Genomic DNA, 9846 nt, shown 5'->3' with positions numbered 1-9846 from the left:
CTGAGTTTATTTTGGAAAAATCTTCCATGAGTGGAAAAGATGTAAGGAGTTGAGGAGGGAGCTGCCCCCAGCACAGAGCACGTGCCAGTCCTAGTAATCTCTATTCCACTATAACAACACTGCCAGTATTGCTACTATAAAGGGCTATGAGAGCTGGACCTTGAGATATCCCTCCAGAAACAATAAAAACATCTGAACTTATAGTAATATCTTCGCTGATTCGTTCCATTGTTAATGAGGGCAGCACAGGTTTAACCAATTTACAGTCTTATCAAAGTTTTAATTCCCTCTCTCAGAGCTTGAGGTGGAAAAAAGTAATTTGTGCAAAACTATCAAAGATTTGTTAAGATGGTGTCAGAGAACTTGACTTTCTCTAGGTTATTACCATAGCTACCACATACAATGTCAGTCTTCTCTTTTTTCCTCAACTGAAGTAGCTGAAATAGCTTCAATAGGTATCTGGTCTCTGAATATAGGACTGGGAGTGAATTTGAACTCTTAATCCCTGTGAAATCAGGTAATCTGGGGAGGATCCCAATTTCTTATGAAAAGAGGCTTTCTTCCTACCAAGTCAAGACTCAAGTATGCAGTGCTTGAGCAGCAACATGTGTATCTCTCAGGCATTAGAGTCAGTGCATATCTACCTTCCAGAGGTTGCCTACATTGGTTCTGAGAATCCCTGACTTGCAACCTCAATGTTTCTTTCTCAGCTCACTGGTTTCTGGGAATCCTTTTCTTTCATCCCACATGCTTCATTTTTTGTCGTCCAAGGCTCTTGAATATTTATCCTGAATCCCACTAAGCTCTGTTGGTCTCAAGAATCTCACTGTGCCATCCCAACAAACTAAACCCTTATTTCCTACAGAGTAGGCTAGATCCAGACATACAAAGGACACAGAAAATCCCAGGAGGAGTCAGGTTACTCAGTCACTACTCTCAAGATTCAAGAAGGTATTAAGCCATTAGATGAGCTTCCCCTCAGGTACATTGCATAAGCAGATAATGTGTAAACAGCTGTAGATAAATGTAGTTCACAGGGAGTACTGGAGAGAGGATTTTCCCTTGGGAATCCCAATTAGCCTTCATAGCCTTCAGTATAACCAGACCATAGCACTTTACTCTCCATATACTCACAAGGTCTAATATTAGCAATATTCACTGTGGTGGCCAGTCAGGCAAGAAGAAGAAAAATATACACACCTGTATAATTCCTTTTCCCAGATAAACACTTTCTCATCACATTCCATTCTCCTTTTACAGGAGTCTTACTGTTATTTGCACTTGTCACAAAAATACAATGAATGTCATCTTCACAGTAAGATGCTTCTGCCCTTTACACTATGTCCTGATATTTGAGAAACAGTTTCTAATTCAGATATTGAAGTAATGGTACAGTTGTGAAGATTTAACACCACTGAATGATATTTCAAGCTTCAGAAAAATCTTGTTTCTTTAGTGGTCTAATTTTCAAGGTGATTTGATTCATTTTTGCTTCTGTATCCCCATAGCAACTGTATTCAGAAACGCCTTTTACTATTTGTGCAGGCTAAAAGGCTGTAGCCTTTCTCCCAAGATGCAAGACGACATACCAGGATCAGTGCTGACATCTTTGTCACAGGGAGTAGAGATGCCTACTAGGACTAAGCCTGCAGACTGCCTGGAAGCTGCAGCTAATTCAAAATGCAGCAGTCTGGCAGAACAAAGAGTTGAAAAACATTTTATTAATCTCTAAATTGTACATTGGCCACCCAGTGGAGCCTGGTTTTAATTCAGTGTACTGGTCCTTATCTCTAAAGCCTTAAGATTTGGCTGGCTATAAGAACATCTATTTTCTGCCTGCTAGCATGAAGGCTGCAGCTGATTAATGTTTTAAACTTTTAAACTCTAGACTGACAGCCAAAGGATGAAGGGACACAATGCAGTTACTTCTTCTCGTTTCCTGAGTTCATCTCACTTTGCCATTCAGACCACAACATACCAGTGCAGATTTTCACCTTACAGGATGTAGCCAGCAAAGTTCTCTTGTCCATGCAGGCAGAATAGGGTGGTTTTTATATTAATTTCATGTGAAAGAAAGACTTTATAATCTCACCAGTGACAACACATCAGTTCTTTTTTTAAATAAAGAAAAAAATCTGCTAGAAGCCATGTTAAATGTTTTTAAAATGTCTTAATAGCAATGAAGCAGAGGCAAGGAAGCATTCTCCTGTGCTTCAGAGAGTGGAGACCCAATAAAACCTACATGTAACTGATACATTTATTAATGTAGTAAAAGAGTTGCTGGATTACATAAGTTCCTAACACAACAGGATAACTGCATATCAAGATTTGTGTGCCCCCACCAAACAATACTACTTGATTACTTTACAAATGTCATACCTTCTGCAAGCAGTGACAGAGACTAATGCATTTGTGTCATTTCCAGATTTCAGCTTCACTGATGGAATTAATTTAAATGTGGCTAATGTTCATAATTTTAATTACAATTAAAAAAAGGCCTTATTAAAATAACACATTTAAACAGTTCCAACAGCAAAGATTTAAAGTTTCTTTCTTCAGATGTTTTCGACTACTTTTTTGCATACGTAAATATCTATTTACCATAGTTGTTGTTTATACAAAAGTATATTGAAAGTATAAACACCAGCAACTTAAAAAGCCAAAACTAAACCAAGGACCTCTATGAAGAGTGATAAGAACATGTAGATGGATAAAAGCTCACATTTGTGTTGAACACTCATCTACCTCACAAGATGAAACACATTAATATGCAGAAAAGAGAAGACTTTGCATTTAAAGTAAAGAAAACTGCCCCCTTCACAGGTTCTTTTCTATTGATAGTGCTGAAATGAATCAAGATTACTTCTCCAATCAGCCACCTCTATCCAAGTATCTTTAAAGCTAAGTGAACAATCAGAGAGGAAAATTGCTTCATATGCAGGAGCAGATATCCACATGGACATATTGTTAGATGATGACAGTTCAAATTAAGCTCAAGATGGAGGATTTCCACTTTGGCAAGATTTGTGTGTGTGTGTGTTCAGCTATGTTCTGAAGCAGGTTGCTTTTTCTGAGGAAATTCAGTGTTATCAGTACATATCCGTTTTTTCCCTCATCACATTGAGATTATATCTAAATCCAATGCCCAGAGTCCTAATGTCCTTGCCCTGAAATCTCAGGAGATCTGGATAGGGAACAACTCAGCTGAGGAACCATGCCAGCCTCAGCACTGAAATGACTGCCGGACCAAAGAAATGGATAGATACAGACATTTGCATAAAAAGCGCCACATATTTGTATAATTCTAAAAACATTTTAGATAATAACTACCAATTGAGGTTTTTTGTTAGCCACAGTGTGACCACAGGAACTCAGTTCACAAGCCTGGTTTTGTTGGTATATTTTCAGTGCCTGGTTTCAGTTTTGATGTCTGAACACTTTCCCTTGCCAACCCTAAGAACTAAATTCAGACAACAAAGACCCATATACCTAGTGCCTGGCCTTGAAGAAACCTATAGTAAAACTTATTCCTAAATTTTAAAGTGTCCCCAATGTATCTCACGTTGCTGAACGTACCCTGTGCTCACTTTAACCAGTGATATCGGGTGCTAGTCAGGTTTAATTGTAGCTACATTGAAAGTCCGTAATTTTTTTTTTAAGTCTCAGTTAGCTTGAATTAATCTCCACTAACCAGCATTGAGAATAACTCCATTCCCTCTTAAGAGGCTGGCCACAGAGCCATTGTTGTGACTCATTACTGAGAATTCTTTTTCTGTTCAGCAAAACTGAGACAAAGGAATGCCTCATCGAGTTTTTACTGTACTGCTGCCTCGCATTTATAAAGCTTATGGAACGAGCTATATAGAAAAGTCCTTCCTGTAGAAGGTCACCCAATTATAATCCAGTGCACAAAACCATTAATTTTGATTCATACAATGCTTTGCTTTAAGCTTTTTTCATCTAAAAGCTTTTTTTTTTAAGTTACTAGTAATACTTCTGACTACGGTTGCAACTAATTTATAGTAATTAGAGGAATTGCATCCCTGAGTCTTGTGTTCCTGTGCATATTTCAGTATTTCCATAAAAACATCTATGAATTCCTGTGCACTCTCTCTCTTTGCAGCAGCTTCATCAGGAAATTGCTATGCTCTCTTTTCCCCCTCTGCTTCCCTGTCATCCCAGACCATGAATAGTTCAGGGAGAGAATTCTGTTTTATTACATATCTACCTATTGTTAAGGATACAGGACATTAATTTTTCCTCATATAATCATTTCTAGAATGACTGAAGGAAAGACCAGAATCAGGAGCCATTAAGGATGGCTGCTTACTTTCCTACATGTAGACTACATGCTGCAGTGGAAGGTGAAAGGAGAGCAGGAAATGTAATTACTTGTGCTACTTCCCTTGCCTACTTCTTCCCCTCTCTTTTCTTTGCTACTATGACAGGAGCTCAGCACAGGACAATACAAATGATTTTGCCTGTGAATAAACAGTTATGTCTTTATTGTAGTTCCATAGAGATTACGCCTCACAGGAGTCATCTAGTCAGACCTCCTGCTAAGTGATCACCAGGCACTAATGGTGCTTGAGGTTCCAACAGCTTTGTAACAAAGAGATGTTCAGATGATCACAGTAGGCAAACAACAGCATGTAAAGCAGATAAAAATGAGTACTATTCATTTTTTATTCCACTTCTGTGGCAATAATAAGTCAACTCATCATATACAGCCAGGATGCGTAAATAAGGGTTGCAGTCTCAGTTCTTATCAGAAATGGGCTGTACTACCCCCATGCTCTGTGCCTGTTTACTTCACATTTTGCAGGAACACAATGAAAAAAAAAACCTTGAACACATACAGTCTCTTATATGAATAAAACACACTTTCCAAAACCTGCCCAAGGAGACCTACAGAGCATTAAGCTTTCCAAGGTGCAACATGATAGAAAGCACAACGACCACAGAGCAGCAAGAATCCAGGCTACAGCAATCAAGAAATTGCTCAAACACAATGGCAGAAGACATAGAAATAAAGGAAAGAAGCTACTTACCTTAAGAAGATCTCAAATATAAGAAACTCTCCACAAAGATCCTTGCCTACACTGCCAATCTTTAAATGAGGTCTGGGTAGGGATGGATCTTGGCTCCACCTATTCTGGTCACTGAGGTGAATTACACACACCTGAGCTCCCCTGGGTTGGCTCTGCCTTCCTACCAGGTGCTCAATCACTGGTTCAAGCTGTGACCTGCATTTTCACTACATGAGGCATTTGAAAAATATGTTTAACTTCTTATCTCAATGACAAATCAAAAATATCAGTTGGATGATCAGGCAGCACTTAACTATTCTAGCTGCCCTTGTATTGATCACACAGTATTAGGATACAGTCATTCTTTGTCAGTGCTGAAGCGTGTTCTCTTTTATAATTATTATTTATAATTAAGGATTTCATGAAACAGTTACAAGGGGATACTGACAGCACTTAGCAGGTTTGGTAGCAGACCCAAATTAGCTATAATTGCTGAAACAAATCAATTTCTCTACCATTATTGCTACTGTAAAACTAATAGTCTGTAAGAGTTACATGTCATTAAAAAATGTAATTTATCAGACCTTAGTAACTAGGAAATTAAACAGAAATAGACCTACTGATAAAAATGAGGTTAAAAAACTCTCCCAAGAGGCCAACAATCAAAGAACAAATGAAGATGAACAAAGGAAAAGCTTGATAAAATTGTAAGAATGAGCAGAAAACAAAAAAATCGCAAGCAAACTATCACACAAATCTGAAATACCTAGTGCCCAAAGCATTCTCACTATAAAAAAGCTTCTGCTCTTCCAGCATTGTGGGATTTGTATTATGTTGTTAATGGAAGGGCAAGGGAGACTTCTGTAACGATACCGCAAGGAAACCCTCTGTGTGGCTACTCACCTAAACCAACTGAAATTCTTCATTAAAAGAGATTTTGGGGTTAATCTGTACAACATTTGGACTTCTGCATGAAACTTCTATCTGTTCTGAACAAGCCTTTTCAGTGCTATATCTGTAGTTCATGCTAGGACCATCATGGCTTCTGCTCAGTAAGCCACTTGCTGATCCTCTGGTCAGTTTTTCAGCTAAGAGAATCCACATCCCTTTAGCCCTCAAGAACCCAGCCTCTGAGAAATGAAAGATCACTGTTCATTGACCAGGCTGGCCATGGCAATTTATGTTACATATTTCACAGGTCTGTTTCTCCCCATCCCTTAGAATCCAGAGTAACTTTCAGTTAGTTTTCAGCTCATAAAGGTGTGGAGTTCTAAAACTTTTCAGGCAAATTTTTCAGTCTAAAAAACAATAAATCTTCCCTCCTCCACATGGATACCCAGAAAATCTAGAAACACACCAAGGTCTTATTCACATGAGGCGACATTTATAAGTGTTAAATGAAACCTTTATTATTATTATTTTTTTTAGTTTAAAAGTTGTAAGTACCACTTCCTATATTTATCTTTTAATATTTTAAAGGTATGGAAACATCTTGGTTTACAGTGTTCGTGGTTTATTTATCTCAGATTAACTAGTTCAGATTAGAGATAAAGTAATACAACAGAGAAATACTAAAATGGTTTTGTAACTGTATCTGCAGCAAACCACGCTTAGTAGAATTATTTACTGATGAGAAAGAAAATAAATTTATGTAGACTATAACATCTTAAGAGTAAAATCAACTCAAAAAAAAAAAAAAAAAAAGAAAACCAGAAGGGATTGAATATATGAGAGAAACATGTATAAAGCAAAAGTTTTAGGTGGGGAGTTAGAGCCCACTACTGCATTGTTCAGCTGATTCAAAACCACCTTAATTAATCTGCAGGGTAGAAAGGAGAAATAAAATCTCTGACTGTCACTCTGAAATCAATTTCCCCTTTACTTCATTCATAACATTTGAAGAATGACTTTATATCCTTAGATGTTTCTGCAACAGATATCCTATTTCACCAAGCCATGTTTTTGTATATTTTAAAATGCTGTCACAGAGAACTTGCCACTCAGACCAGCTCAAAATAAGGTCTGCAAACAACAAGACTACAAGAATAAAACCTCATAAGCACAAAGAACTTGTTGGGGTTTTAATTAAGTTTGATCAAATCAGCAGATGAAATCCTCTTTTCATTCTTGAGACAAGATAGCAAGGAACATTTTTCTGCTTGTTTTCTTGAAGGCATAGAGTTGCATAGAAAGAATAGAAAACTCCCAATTCATGTGGGCTCTGCCAGAGGAGAGCCCAGGTGCATTCACTGAGCCTCCACACTGCTGCAGAAAGAAGCAGTGCTACCTGATATTAAGCTTCAATTAAACAGGCCTGAAACCACATGGACTGCATGTTTTAGGAACTCCTTAGGCCTAGAATCTTAACAGAGCAGACAAAAACAGGGAGCCTAGATAGACTTGTCAGGTTACAGGGGACTGATGAGAACTTTATCCAGTAGGATGCCAAGCACTGACTTACCTCTGGTGTCCATCATTATTCAGCAGTGGTCTGAGTCATTATCCAATCCATGGCACACAGGGATAATCCTGAATACTGTTATGTCTCTGCAGATCAGGATGCCTTAAAATAACGTGAGGTTTCAGGCAACATGTTTGACAAATCAGGTGTCAGTGGATTATGAAAAATTAAAAGATGAGATAGGAATCTGGAACACCCTCCTGGAGCCCATTTTATATCTGTTTTGCAGAAGGGTTTCCTATTATTTATTCATTTTTTACAATAAGATGAGAGCTTTAAAATGACCACATAAAATGTTAGTAGTTTCCAAAGCCATCTTATTTATTTTTCTCTTAACATCAGAAAATGAGTCTGATGATGCTCTAACTGAAGTCAATAGAATTGTTCCCATTCAATTACACCTTAAGCTTGAAAAGGAATTTGCTAATGAGTATAATATCAAACCCAATGCAACTGATGAGCAAAGGGTTTTTATAAAGCAGTCAATAACAACATTTTCCTTTAGGTTTTCTGGAAGGCCTTAATTCAAAATCGGGGGCGTACACAATACCAAATATTTGTTTCCAAAGGAAATTCTGCAACCAACATTTCAGCTAAACATTTAAAACATGTTTCAGAGCAGTTTATGTGGAAGTAGGTGACACCTGAAGTGCATGAAGATAGTGCCATCAGAGATGATATAAATGAGAGGCATCAATAACAAGAAAACGTAAAGAGTACTCTAAAATTAAAACAGTACCAAACACAGCCTTTGGAAAATCTTTACTTCCCAGTTCTTCTATAGATAATACTAGAAAAATCCTCACTGTCAACTCCAATTTCTAACTCTGGAGATAATTCTGTCTCTCACAGAACATGACAATGTAATTAGATAAATTCAGCAGCTTTAATCCACTATGACCACCTGAAAGAAAAGTCTCAGCAATCATATAATCTGTCAGGCCACAGATTATAAAATTGAGAACTGTAATGTACTGGATTACTTTTACTTCCTTTCTAATATAATTATACATCTCTATCTTTATAATCATGGCTTTAGTATCTTACAACCATGTGCTAGTACAATGTGATACATTTATTCCATCAGTACAAGGAATACTGATTTTCATTCATTCTCCACAGAATCCCCCAAATTATATTTTGGCTTTTGTGGAAGTTTGACCACAGCTCCACCAGCATTTCATGCTTCCTGTCCTGAGTACTTATTCATTCTAGAGTGAATTGGGATCTGGCAAACACTTCTCAAGTGAATCTTCTAATATTCCCAGATAGTGCTCTTTGGTTCACTTCGTAGAATGCAGGAACTGAGCATGAGCAATCCTGAGTACTGCTCCCGCAAACAGATGCTAAATCCACCGAGATCAGTGCTAATCCAAATTAAAAAACAACCAACAAACCAAACAAAAAAGCATCAAAATGTGTCTTCCTTAGGCATTCGTACCTCCACGCTATATCTTTCTCTCTACATGTGTTGTTGGTCTGCATTACTTGCTAATGTACACTTAGATATCACTTTTTGTAGGTGTTGGCAAATTTTGATGAAGTGAGAGGCTGCTAAAGTAGTTCTGGCATTAGCTAACTAGGAGAGAGATGAGAAAAAGGTGAAAAGGAAGAGAGGAATAGGAAAAGAAATATGCAAAGGAGGAGTCCTACCAGTATGGCTCACAGAAACAGGCAGAGAGATGCTCTAAAGCTCTCAGATGAGCTTAGAGAAAAGAGTGGGAAGATGCAGGCTTTCTCCCACTAACAAAGGACAAAGTCTGAAAGAATCCAAAAGTTTGTGAATCATTTGCTTAGGAAAGCAAGAACAGATGCTTCCTACAAAACTGATTTTCTTTGGATGTTCTCTTGTTAACCCAAGAGCTCAAAGCTGAATGTCTAATAAAAACATATACTTTAAAATACATTTTTTTTGTGTATTTTGTTCATATATTATCGCAGTTAGCCTGCACTCTGAGATGACAGGATGACATTAGGTGTATTATTGACTCTGACATAGAGATGAAACAGACATTTATCATCCCTGATTTCTTCATGACCTTCACCTAGTCATCTTCCCCTTCACATATATTTGAATCTTGCATAATGCCTCTCCTGTTTGAAAATCATAGTAACTAGATAATAGAAATGGTAGATTGTAGATAGTAGGATGTAAATAAACAAAAATTATATTTCTTATGTCAAAAGAAAAGGCGATACATAGAAGATAAATTAAAAACAAGTAGCTGATTTTAAGTAGAAGTGAGGGGAAAATGACAAATGGATCACCTCATGCAAATGACTTATGGAAATGACCAATAGTGCCTTGACTCAAAACACACAGATGAGTGCAATTTCAACCTACATGAAGCCTTC

This window comes from Cyrtonyx montezumae, unplaced genomic scaffold, assembly GCF_038088225.1.
Source record: "Cyrtonyx montezumae isolate F1298 unplaced genomic scaffold, pur_monq_1.0 scaffold_10, whole genome shotgun sequence".
Taxonomy (NCBI): Eukaryota; Metazoa; Chordata; class Aves; order Galliformes; family Odontophoridae; genus Cyrtonyx; species Cyrtonyx montezumae.
This window is presented reverse-complemented; position numbering follows the sequence as displayed.